The sequence below is a fragment of the Onychomys torridus genome, chromosome 5, assembly GCF_903995425.1.
Source record: "Onychomys torridus chromosome 5, mOncTor1.1, whole genome shotgun sequence".
Taxonomy (NCBI): domain Eukaryota; kingdom Metazoa; phylum Chordata; class Mammalia; order Rodentia; family Cricetidae; genus Onychomys; species Onychomys torridus.
Genome location: NC_050447.1, coordinates 106,652,182 through 106,665,226, shown reverse-complemented (window position 1 = coordinate 106,665,226; position 13,045 = coordinate 106,652,182).

Sequence of the window (13,045 nt, the reverse complement as noted above, 5' to 3'; positions counted from 1 at the left end):
AAGGTTTAATTATCTGTCTATGAAGTAAACTGGCAATAGCTAATGTAAATGAATTTACAAATTCTGTTACATACTAAAGATGTAATAGTATTAAACTCAAAGAGGAACAAACTGGCTGGCTCCTACTGAAAGAAGTGGGGCTTCTGGGGTGAAGGAAGGTGGCCCAATCTCTGGGAGGCACCCCTTTTTAAAATTTCATTGTTGTTGTTTTGTGATAGAGATTGAAGCCAGGGCCTGGTGCATATTAACCGTGTGTTCTACCCCATCTTCAGCCTATTCCTTTTGCACACGTCATTTGTACACATATAGAAATGAGGTCATTCTCCACATTCTACCTATATCTCTATCATCTCTCTATGTACCTACCTATTATCTATCTATCTATCTATCTATCTATCTATCTATCTATGTACCTACTTATATATCTAACTTACTCCTGAAGACAAGAATAGAGTTGAGCCATTTGAATGTACTATGAGGTAAAAATGTACTAGATTTAATTTCAAGTTATCTGGAATCGAGTGAGTCACATGTGGCCCTGGGCAAAGCTACTTAACTTCTGGTCCTGTTTCCAAATTGAGGAAGAATAAGGACCTCACCATACATCACTGAGTGAAAGTGAAATTAGTACAGTGCCCTGCATTTCTTCCCAAACCTTATCTCTTTGAAGTTCAAGGTTTTCTCCACTAGATGGTGGTGGTACAAAAATTAACCATACCAGCAAGCACTTAAAAAAAAAAAAAAAAAAAAAAAAAAAAAAAGTCACTCTTAATTTTGTATTGCTTAGCCAAACTTTGTTTTTCAATTAGCATAAATTCAAATACATGTAAACTCTGTTGTAAAATTATAGGAAATGAAATCTACTCAAACCAGAACCCAAAACCGGATTTTCTCCTCTAGGACTTCACTGATGGTTTTCTGCTGCCCTTGAATGCTTACTTTGAGCTGTGTAAACCATCTTCCCTCTCCTGCCTCAGATTCAGAGTGGGAACCACGGGGTCCTCAGAGGTTGGAATAAGACCTTCTAATCCAGATGTTCAATGAACACAATCATAGTGATACCCTGACCACAGTGCTTAAACATAGGTATACTGCGAGCCTCCTCAGTATTAGAGGTATACTGCAAGCCTCCTCAGGCTGCTGAACCCCTGAACGTTGTTTCACACCCTCATGTCCATATTTGAGTCCAGTTAATTCCATGAGGCAAGCATCTCAACCATCTTTAGTCACCTTTGTCAAAGCTAGCCCTGTGGTCATTCGCTGTTATTGCTCCATGATTCATTCCCCTACTCAAAGTTCACCCTTCTCTTTTCTGCATTCTCTTGATTCTATGCCACATTGCTTATCCTTGGTACTTCAAAGAGGACTTCTAAATTCTCTTTCCTTACCTTTATTGATATAAAGAATGTGTGGATTTTTAAAAGTTAATTTCTTCCATACCTGCGACCTCCTGGTAGTGTTAAGTGCTTTTGGGTTGACATGAGTAATTCCAGCCCACTGTCTCACGCACATATAAGCCAAGGTTGTGGCGTCAGAGTTTTGTGAAACAGAAGGAGCTTCTGTTGAAGACTGACACTGATCCAGGAAGCATGTTCAAATTTATCATACATGTTGGCATTGATCAATTCATAGGGAGAAACTGCTTACTAGCAGGATGGTAAGAAGTGGACTGTTGGAGTGTCTTGTGCTCAGGCATAGACAGACAGTTATGCCTTGTCCCAGGTCTTGTGGTTTGCATACACCTTTCAGTGAGAAGTATCTGGTTTTATGTGAATGGTGAGTTTGGAACAGCAGAGGGCATCAGCTGAATGAGCAGTTTCCTTCTACACATGCTCAGCTAGAGATAGCTAGCTCATGTTTTTGCTAGTGTCTGGCAGGTTCTAGAGGTAGTCCCTTCAAAACAACTTCAAAGAGCTTTGTTTACTTTATACTTAGTCTCTAGCCAATTTCATTTGTAGCATAGGAAAAAAAAATGTATCTGATCTTTTTCCAGCTGGCACAGATCTTCCAAAACTGGGGTTTTCCTGAGTGATAGATAAGGTGCCTGTGTTGTGCAAACAGGGTAATATCCAATGTTCCTTAGGGATGGAATTTGGACAGTGATTTAACCAATTTTGCCTATAGGATGAACCTCTAAAAAAAAAAAAAAATCAGTGGATTCCTGGTGGTGAGCACACTGAAGTGAGGGAGTGTGCCATGCCTTTATAAGCAGGAACGAGAGCAAGGAAAACTGTGCCTGGCCCCCAGGCCATACTGCTAGAGTTTGGAACTGGGATATCCCCCAAAGCCTTGTGTGCTAAAGCCTTATTTGCCAACCTGTGGCACTACTGGGAGATGGTATAACCTTTCTGAGATGTGTCCTAGAGGACGTTAGGTCACTGGAGAGGCGTCTTTGAAGAGGATATTGGAATTCTAGCCCCTTCCTGTTGCCTCCCTTGCTTCCTGGCTGCTATGAGCAGCTCGCTCCTCTTTATTTTCCTACCCTGGTGTTCTATTGCCTCACCACAGGCCAAAGACAACGGCATCAACTAATTCTGGTAGACTCTCCAAAACCTGAGTCCCGATAGCCTTTCCTTCTTTAAAGTCATCTCGATCATTTAGTCACAGCAATAGAAAGCTGACCAGGACACCTTGAGTAGCTGCAGGGAATGGAATGAAGCATGGACAGACAGACACAGGGACAGTGTAGCTGGGGTAAGGTGGGAGTTTCTTTTGACTCTATGTCCTACAACCTGAAACCTCAGCATGTTTATTATGTACATTCCAGAATGGGGTGGCGGTGCCAGAAGGTGTTAGCCTGGGTGGGAGGTCTCTGGAGGCCAGCAGTCTCAGCAGTGAACATCAGAGAAGAGAAAGCTGAAGTTGCTAGTCTTTGCACACACTAACCAATTGTTCTGACATACTCAAACTTGAAATCCCGAGGAGAGCTTGGCCGCCCATGTAGAGCCTGGCCCACATGAGGAACCACCTTTGCCAAGACTCTGAAGTCCTTCTCAGGGTTGTGGCCGTTGTCAATAATACACAGCACTTCATTCACTCAGGGCTTTCCCCTCTCCCTATACACACTCTCTGTTTCAGTATCCTTTATAATGAAACTTTAATCATTTAAGTATAGATTTTCTTTTCAGTGTGTTCTGCTAAGTTTTCTCCTTAACTATACCACATTTGAACCTCACCAGTCAGAAATGAAAGCAGTTTTTAGGATGTCAGTTTAGTGGGAGCCATTGTGTGGAGAACATTGATTTTAACCAGTAAAGGATGTACTAACTGAGTAGTTTAATGTCAGAACTGAATTGCAGAATACACAGCTGGTATCAGGATAATTCTTTTTGGGTTTTTCATTCTAATACGAAATATTGTCAAATTATTGGAGACAGCATGTCTCTTTATCTTATGAACATTTGACAACATTCTATGTTAATCCCGACTTACAAGCAACAAAACTCTATTAAAGCCACCTTCTTAATTATGATTTTTTTTTTTCTTCAACCAGCAGCTGCTGTGACGTTTAATGATCAGAACCACCCTAGGTTTGGAACCTGGTTACCTGTCTGCACAAAGGTACTATTGTTGGTATCTCCCTGGCCCTAGGCTGTTCTGTTGCTCTTTGCCATAGGCTTATTTGACCCTGACCGTCCCTCATAGCAGTTACCTGGCAGTATTCCAACTGCCAGTTTCTATGTCTGTTTCCACTCCTCCTGCCAACCTCCACCGGAGGGTAAAGTTCTTCCCCTTGCCAGCTCAGTGCCAAGTACTGGGCTTCGTATGCTGTGGACTGTGCTGGAACAGAATCAGCTGGTAAGAGCATCTGGGCAGGCCTAAGGTGTAGGCTTAACTCATTTTGCCCAAGGCTAATGTTTGGAACATTCTATTTCTTCTGGGAAAACCACCTGACTGAGGTTTTTAAAGACTTACTGCTGATATAGATATGTAGAGAACCCTTACAAAGAAAAAGGGGAAAAAAATTTCAGAGGGGAGAGTAAAATAGTCATCTAGGAAGAATGAAGAGATAAAACTAGAAAGAAAAAAAACAGGTGAATTTTGAGAGCGGTGAGATTGATAAAAGAGATGTGGTGGATATGCCATACATTCATTTTTTTTTTCTCCTCCTTTGCTGAATTGGATTGGAAGTCCAATGGCAAGAGGGCTGAAGGTCAGAGATAAGCAAAACTTTGATGGAAACAGGTTTTTTTTCTCCCAAGATCTGGAAGGACCAAAGCACCCATGTTCCCAGTTTCAGCTCAGGGAACACCTGCTCAGAGCACCTACAACATAGACCTTGGGGTTGTGTGTGGGCAACCTCAGCAGAGTTAATAGTAAGGTCCTTATCAGTGGCTTGTCAGTGGACTGGTTGTAGACACAGTTGAGCCTTTGAGGAACTTCTGGAAATATGTAGAGGATGCACTGGGCTCTGCTGAGTGCCTGCTGGGTTGAATGGTAAAGAAATTAAGAGATATTCCCTTAAAAGTATTTGGAATTTATTTGAAGAGCAGTAATTGGTGCTGCCAATATTTAATCATCCAGAAGAGAGGGAAAAAAGAAATGAATGTTTGCTTTTACCTGATCCCACATGAAAAACAAGGAATTCAAAGTAGAATTCAAAATTGGTTTCACTGTAATGGTGAATTCTGTAAAGCATTTACATTTCTTCATGTCTTTGTGTAGATGGTTTCTTAGAGGGGACTTAAGTAGCGTTGATCATAAAATAAGTTAAATTTGACTTTATTAAATTTTAAATGTATTTGTTGAAAAGACATTTTTGGATGCTGGGCAGAGTGACTCACACCTGTAATTCCTGCAATTGAGAGGCAGAGACCAAACAATCTCTACAAATGTAAGCCAGCTTAGGCTACAAAAAGACAACTTTAGAAAAATGAAACTACAATCTACAGGTGAAGAAATGAGAAAATAGATTTGTGTTCTTAATCTGAAAAGAGATCTTACTACAATAGCAAAACTAAACAATTCCATTGTAGATGAGTAAAAGTTCCAAGACAAGATATTTGAATAACCAAACAGAGATATAAAATTAAACACAAATTAAAACCACAACAGGTGTCACCCCATCCCAACCAGAATGGCAGAAACAAAAACTACTGACAATATTATGTTTCAGCTAAGAAAATAAATAATAAATGTCAGACTATTTCTACTTGATGTTTTACTATAAACATTATGATGTAAAGAAAAAGAGAAAGCAATAAAAGGGTTGGGGACTGTACCAGAAAAGTGACACATCTTTATTTGCAGGTTGTATACAACAAAAAAAATTATGTATAGAAAATTATTCTGAGGTATATCAGTTTAAAAAGTTATCTGCTTAAAATATTAAATATTGTAAATAGGCATAGGTAGAAAGAAGCTTAAAAAAGCATGAAGTAGCATCACAAATATGAATTACCTAAGAATAAATCTGATGAAATATATGAAGAAGTGGTTTTCTTCTTTCAGAAGAGGGAAGATGTATAACAGACCTGAAAGAAAGTGTAAAGGAGTGTGATAAATGAAGTAATATTCCATATTTGCAGCTCCTAACATCCTTTAGTGTAAGATGTATATCATTGTCAAACTCCTTTATAGATTCAATTCCATCCCAGTCTATAGGCTGTAGGTGAACTTTTCTTTCCCAGCCGCCAGTCCCAAGTAACCACAGAGACTTATATTAATTACAAATGCGTGGCCAACTAGCTCAGGCTTGTTACTAGATAACTGTTACATTTAAATTAACCCATATTTCCTATCTATGCTTTGCCATGTAGCTTGGTACCTTTTCTCAGTACAGTATGTCCATCTTGCTTCTCTCTGCGTCTGCTGGCAACTCCTCTGCCCTTCTTCTTCCCAGCATTCTCAGTTTGGCTCTCCCACCTAACTTTATCTTGTTCAACTATTGGTCAGTCAGCTTCTTTATCAAACCAAACATAGTGACATATATTCACACAGTGTAAAGGGATATTCCACACTAGGCCACAGGAGTGTGTGTGTGTGTGTGTGTGTGTGTGTGTGTGTGTGTGTGTGTAAACTAACAAGCTGATTATACAAATATTTTAAATATGCTAAGAATAACTAAGACATCCTCAGTGAGTAGAGGAGCTTGCCAAAAGACAACCCCCCAAAAATGTACAGCTATTGTTGCAGGAAGGAGACTGTCTTAAAAATTAGTGAAAAAAGGATAGACTTTTCCATAAGAGATACTGAAAGAATATATGGAAATAGTGGGCCTACTATAGTTCATAACAAATTCCTATATGGGAAGTTCAAATTATGAAGCATTTAGAAAATAAAATACTTTGGTGATATTTTGTTGTACTCTAATAAAATTTGCCTCAAGATCAGAGGACAGAGCCAGTCACTAGATTAAATATAGAAGTCAGGCAGTGGTGGCACACATCTTTAATCCTAGCACTCAGGAGGCAGAGATCACTCTGAATCTCTGTGAGTTCAAGGCCACACCTGGATACATGAGATTGATCCAATCTAGGAGAGAAATAGAGCCAGGCAGTGGTGGTACACACCTTTAACCTCAGTATTTGGGAAGCACACATGTCATTAATCCCAACACTGAAAAGGCTGAGATAGGAGGTTAAATGGCTGGGCAGAGAAAGGCATAGAAGGTGTGAGGAGACAGAAACTAGAGCCTTTTCAGCTGAGGACTCAGAGGCATTCAGTCTGAGGATTCTTGGAGACAGGATCTCGCCTCCTTTTTGGCCTGAGGATTTGGTAATGGTAAGAAGTTTCCCTAGTGGCTTATTTCCTCTGATCTTTCAGCATTTACCCCATATCTGGCACCATGTTTTTATTATAAGACCATTTAGGATTTGTGCAACAAAATACAATAATATCAAACACAATGTAAATTTATTTATAAATAAAATATAATATAATCAAACATTTAACACATATTTAAAAATTCCTACATAGTGATAAAAATAATAGGAAATTTATCAAATCATGAGATTAAAACCATTACATGTGCACTTAATGGAAGCAAAACATGCATATATATGTATATATATGTACATATATGAGAACTTCAACCATTTAGTCATTAAAGACATACAATTTAAATGTTTAAAATGCTATATTATTACATGGTCACTAAATTAGCAAAAAAGTGTTAAAAGCAGAGCAAAGAAGCATTACTGGGGTGCTAGTGGGAATATATTGGTACTTATATTTCTATGCACTGTAGTGTTCATAATAGCCCCAAAGCAAAAACATCCACAAATCAATTAACAGTATAACAAGAGCATACATTGTATAGTTTTACAATGTGATATTTCTAAGTAAAACTAGTAGACACAAAAATATAATAAGCCAGAGAAAGATGATTTGATTGAAAAATGATACAAAAGAATACAAACAGTATGGTTGCATTCACACACAAATCCTAAACTGTCATAAAGTTATATGTTTACAAGGCACATGTAAGTGGTAAAACTATGAAGAAAACACAATTATCATCTAAAAAACTCAGATTAGAAGTTAGTTGGAGAGGAGGTAAAGGAGTGAGATGTAGGGGTGTGTCACCTGGTAGTGGCTTTGTGAGTGGTCCTTCTTCTTAATAATACTTACAGTTTTTTGTGTTTTCTATGGGTAACAGCCTGGTGAAAGGAAAAAAGATTTTACAGGTGCACTGTGGAATAATAAATTAAAATACTCAAAAATATTTTGAGTATTTGAGTATTACTTCTAGAATCTAGATTAAATTTTTAGCTGATACCTTTTGTTTGGGGGGGATTTCGTAACATTAATAGCAATACTAGTACCAATAATAATCCTAAAGGTTGCATCTGTCAAGTCCCCGTGATGCATTAACCGCTTTCACCTCACTTTCCACTCCTCATCTCTGTGAAGGAAATGGTATTCTCATTTAACAGTGAGAAGAACCAAAGTTTAGCATGACCACGCAGCCACTCTGAACTTACACAGTGAATGAACCTCAACTTCAAACCTCAGCTCACTCTCTGTAACGCCATTCCCACTAGGCTGGTCTTTTTATTGTGGTATTTATCGTTCATTTAAATGGAATTTCATTCATGTTAAAAAGAAAATAAATGCTTACAGACCAATGAGTAACTTTAGAAGATCATAGAGCATATCTCTTGCAACAATCTTGTCTGACATTTTTCTATTACTTGTCTCTATATATTATCACTTATTTAATTACTTTTCTCTATATATTATTATTATTTAATATTTATTGGCAGTGTATCTTTTTATCCATAAAAATTAGGAGCGTCGCTGGGCATAGTTGTGCACATCTTTAATTCCAGCACTTGGGAGGCAGAGGCAGATGGACCTCTATGAGTTTGAGACCAGCCTGGTTTACATAGTGAGTTCCAGGACAGCCAAAGCTGAGATTTGTCTCAAACAAAATAAAACAAACAACAATTTTTGGAACCTGCTGCAAATTCTGTTCTAGAATATTTCATTTTTCTCCCAACTTGACCATTACATTTATTCTTATATGACTAAATATGACTAATGAAATGATGTTTCTTTTTCTCATAGAGATACTATCCTATTTAAATAATTCTTATATCTCATTTGATTTTAATGTTTTATTGCAATCTATTATTATCATCATTATTATTGGCAATGTAGGAGACTGAATACCAGAGACAGATATTCTTACCACTGAGCTACATCTTTACCCTCTAATTAATGTTTTAAATATAAAAAAGTCACTATGATAAATTCAAGGATAATATCTTGGTACAATATACTCCTTTGAAATAAAACTCTTAAAAATACATTGATGTATTCCAAGGGTGTGCTCAAGGCACATTTTATATCGATTAGCTGAGCTTTCATTTCCAACCAAGTGTGTGAGAGTAGTATCATCTACCCCACCTTGCCCAGCTTCCTTCACAGTGAACATTTGTTCTGGGTGAGAACTGGGTTGGCAGTGCCTTTCAGTCTCATATTAACTGCAATGTGTCTTTTCAGACCACTGAAGAATTTGCACCCAAATTCTTCAATATTTTTGAACATAGAACAGAAACTAGCAACTTACTCTGAACTATTCTGTAGTTGCCCAGTTTTCTTTTACCTTTCACAGTGAATAACACATCCCAGTTGTAGATGAGGTTTTCACAAGTCTCCGTATCAGCCATTACGTGCCTCATACTACAGGGTTTTTCCTTGTGGAAAATTTCTCCCCTGAGCCTTGCCCTCTAGGAGAAGTTCGCCAGCTTTGGTGAGAGAGCAAGACTTGAAGTTTGTACTTCTGTAATTTCATGCCTCGTTGCTATCATAAGCTGCTTCTAGCTCCTGAAATCCCCTTCCAATTTAGAAGGCAGAAAAGCATGTCAACATAGATACGCTGTTCTCCCAATTCCTAAAACTAGAAAATGATGATTCATGCCATGGGATGGGAGTTTCATAAGTGGGCAGCAGCCTCCTAGATGCCCTCCACTTGTTTAGAATGGATAGTCTCAGCAGTTGAGTGAATTTTAACCTTGTAGCAAGCAAGCATGTTGCTTTCTTCTTTCCTACCTAGGCTTAGAGAACCAACAGGAGGAAATACACATGGGAGATGTGGAAAGAGGCAGGAAGAATCCCGCAGTGTTGAGGAGGAATTATAAATGTGTGAGAATTAGCATGTAATATAAAACAGTAATTATTTATATCACAGTTGCAAGGTGCATCCCTGTTCCCAGTTCTTGATTTTTAAAGAGCATCTTCATACTTGGTTTTGATTTTGAAATTTCTTTCTTCTTTAAAAAGAACCAGAGCTCCCTGAAGGAATGGAAAATTCCAGAAATAGAGTGAAAATGTTGAGGAAGTAAAGAGTAATCAAAAATAATGTTGGTGTGTCAAAAGCACACAACAGCTAACGCAGATGCTCTCATTGACCAGATATGCAACAATTTGAGCATCCAAATGAAGAGTGTAAGGTGCTTTTTCTTCTCTCTCTCTCTCTCTCTCTCTCTCTCTCTCTCTCTCTCTTTCTCTCTCTCTCTTTCTCTATCTCTCTCTCTCTCCCTCTCGTGTGTGTGTGTGTGTGTGTGTGTGTGTGTGTGTGTGTGTGTTTGTGTGTTTGGTTTTGTTTGGCTTGACTTGTACTGACACTTAAAAGGGACAGATGCAGGTTCAGGATGGAAGCATTGTGATTTAAAAGAATGCCCATTAGTGAGTATGGAAGAAATGGTAGGCTCAGAAAATCACTATTACATAATCACCATTGTAATCCATCCAGTCAAGAATAGATACTAAAGACCTAGGCATTGCTGGAACATAGGGTACTCACAGAGTTTCATAATTTACATATCATTTAGAAAGATAAAAATATAACTTTTATGTTAGAGAAATCTGGTGGATACCACCCTAATCAGATCATCAAAGTTACCTTTACTAACTAATGATGGCACAGGTTGACATTGTGTGCCACCTATTAGGATATCCTGAGAAAAATGCAATATTTCTTTGGCTTTCTTGCCACAAATCTAACTTGGTTCTATGAAGACACAATTAAGCAATTCAAACTGTGATAATTTATGAAGCTGTATTTGCCTGGAATTTTCAAAAATAACAATTTCATGTAAAATAAAAGGAAAAAAAGATGGGGTGACTGTTTCCTAAATAGAGAAAGGAAGACTTTAAAAAAGACGTTACAGATTATGCACTATGGGATATTTGATGGACCCTGTTATGTGAGAACGGTCTTCCTTCTGAGGAGACATGCTCGTACATGTAGGGATGAAGCTCCGTAGAAACTGCAACTTCTAGAAAGGAGACAGAAACAGCAGATGTGGAAAGCATTGACAGTGACAATAAGAAAATCGTATATAGCTATTTGCTGTAGTCTTCTTGTAATGCCTCTGCAGGTTTGAACTTTGAAATGTTTCAAATTTATCCATTTTTACTGTGCTGAGGATTGAACCCAGGTCCTTAAGCATCCCAGCCAAGCACTTTCCTACTGAGCTACATCCTCCTACTGAGCTACATCCTTAGCCTCCAGGTTTTGCTTTCTGTTTTGTTTTGTTTTGTTTTAAGGTTAGGAAGCAAAGGCATACAACAAAATGGTATAAAAGTCATATAAAGTTTTGGAAACTTTTGCCAGTTTATTTATGAACAGCATTGCATGATGTACTTTGTTTCTAATGAAATAAACAGTAAAAGGAACACAGAAAATATATCACATGCTTAAGAAATATGAGTTTGTTTCTTTGTTTCTGTGTCAGGGCCACATACGTGCCAGCAAGAACTCCACCACTGAACTCTGTCCATGGCCTGCCTGGGAGTTTTAGACTCCTTGGTTTTTGTTACAAAATATTTAGCTACTTACTCACTGTCACTTGGAAAATGGAAAGGTCTAATATCAAATGGACTGTAAACAAGTCTGGACATTTGGTCACATCATTACTCTCTTGGCTGGAAGTATCTTATCTCCAAGGAGATAATAAGTTGTAGAAGCTAACTTCATATAAGCACACATTCTTTATTAATTACAAAATCTCATATTACGTGGTATTTGTACTAGAGGAAAAACAGGAGACTCTAACTCTCTCTCACTCACGTGTTTCCTTTCTTCAGCCCCAGGTGACCCAGTACTGTGTTTAATTTATGCCTCCCTGGATCCCAGCCTTGGTCACTTGGAACAACTAGCTCCAAAGTACCCAGGAGCACTCCCCCCTCCCACTTCTTTACACAAGATTACCTTATGAATCATATTAAAACTGAATTTTCTTTTTTCTTAGTGACATTAATAAAGTATACTTTGCAGATCAAACGTTTCACTTAAGTATACAATTCAACAGTATTTTAAGACATTTGGTAAGTTGTCTAATCATTACCACCATGCACCATCCAGTGAGATCTCACTTACAGCTGATTCCTATAGATAGAGTGGGGTTTTGTTTGTTTGTTTGTTTGTTTGTTTTTTTAAAATAGGATCCCATAGCATGCGGCCTTTGTCTCTGGCTTTTTTCATTTAGCACCATGTTTTAATCCATTCGTGTCAATAGCAAGCATCCATATTTTGCTTCTGACTAGTATTCCATTTGCATGGACATACCACTTTGTAGTCTCCAAACTAACGAATGGACATATTTGTGCCCATTGTGTGTACTGCACCTTCCAACATGTGTGTGTGTAAGGGGTGCATGTTCTTGTGTTTCCGTTTCTCTCCCCTGTGTACTCAGAAATACTAGACTTACAGAAAATAACTTAAACTGTTGCTCCACTTTCAAAAGTATCTGTGCCATTTTCCATGCCTACCCCAGTCTGACGAGAGCGCCCCTTTCTTCCCATCCTTGCCGTGTTCGCTCTCTCTACCTCTTTAACACTTTCCCAGTGGATGCCAATGTTATTTTTTTGTGAGTTGAATTTTCATCTTCCTGATGACTGATTCTTAGTGTTTCTATATTTATTTTCTGCCTGCCTATTCAAATCCTTTGTCCACTTTCAAAATTGGGATGTATGTCATCCAATTAGTGAGTTGTAACTGTGTGTTCTGGATACAAGCCCTTTATCAAATCTGTGCTATCAAAACATCTTCTCCAGTCGTAGCCAGTCTTTTAATTTTTCTAATGCTGTATTGTGAAGAGCAAGCACTGAATTTTGATGGAGTGCAATTTATCAATTTCTGCATTTAGGGTCATATTCTCTGGTGCTTTATGAAAGGTGTAAAATGTAATTGTTAAGCAGCTGGAATGAGGCAGTCTTTCGTCTGCATTTTGATATCTATGATAATTGCTGCACGTTTGTGTGTAGAAGCCTTGTTTTTCTGGAGACTTTCAGAAAGCTGTGTATAAACAGAAACAATAACATTTCTTGGCTTTCTTTGAATGCCAAGCAGAAGGTGAGCTGTCAATGATGCCAGTTCATGTGACTCTTCAGATTTCAGTCTCTTTCTTGGGTAGTGCAAATGTTGCCTAAAAAAATCAAGAAATTCTGTTCTTTATTCTTGAGAATTTCATACATGTATACAATGAAATATATCCATCCCCATCTCCCTCCAACTTTTCCATATTCTTTCATGTCTCCCTCCCAATTTTATTTCCTCCTAAAAAGAATGATTTTTCCCTCCCTAGCAGATATC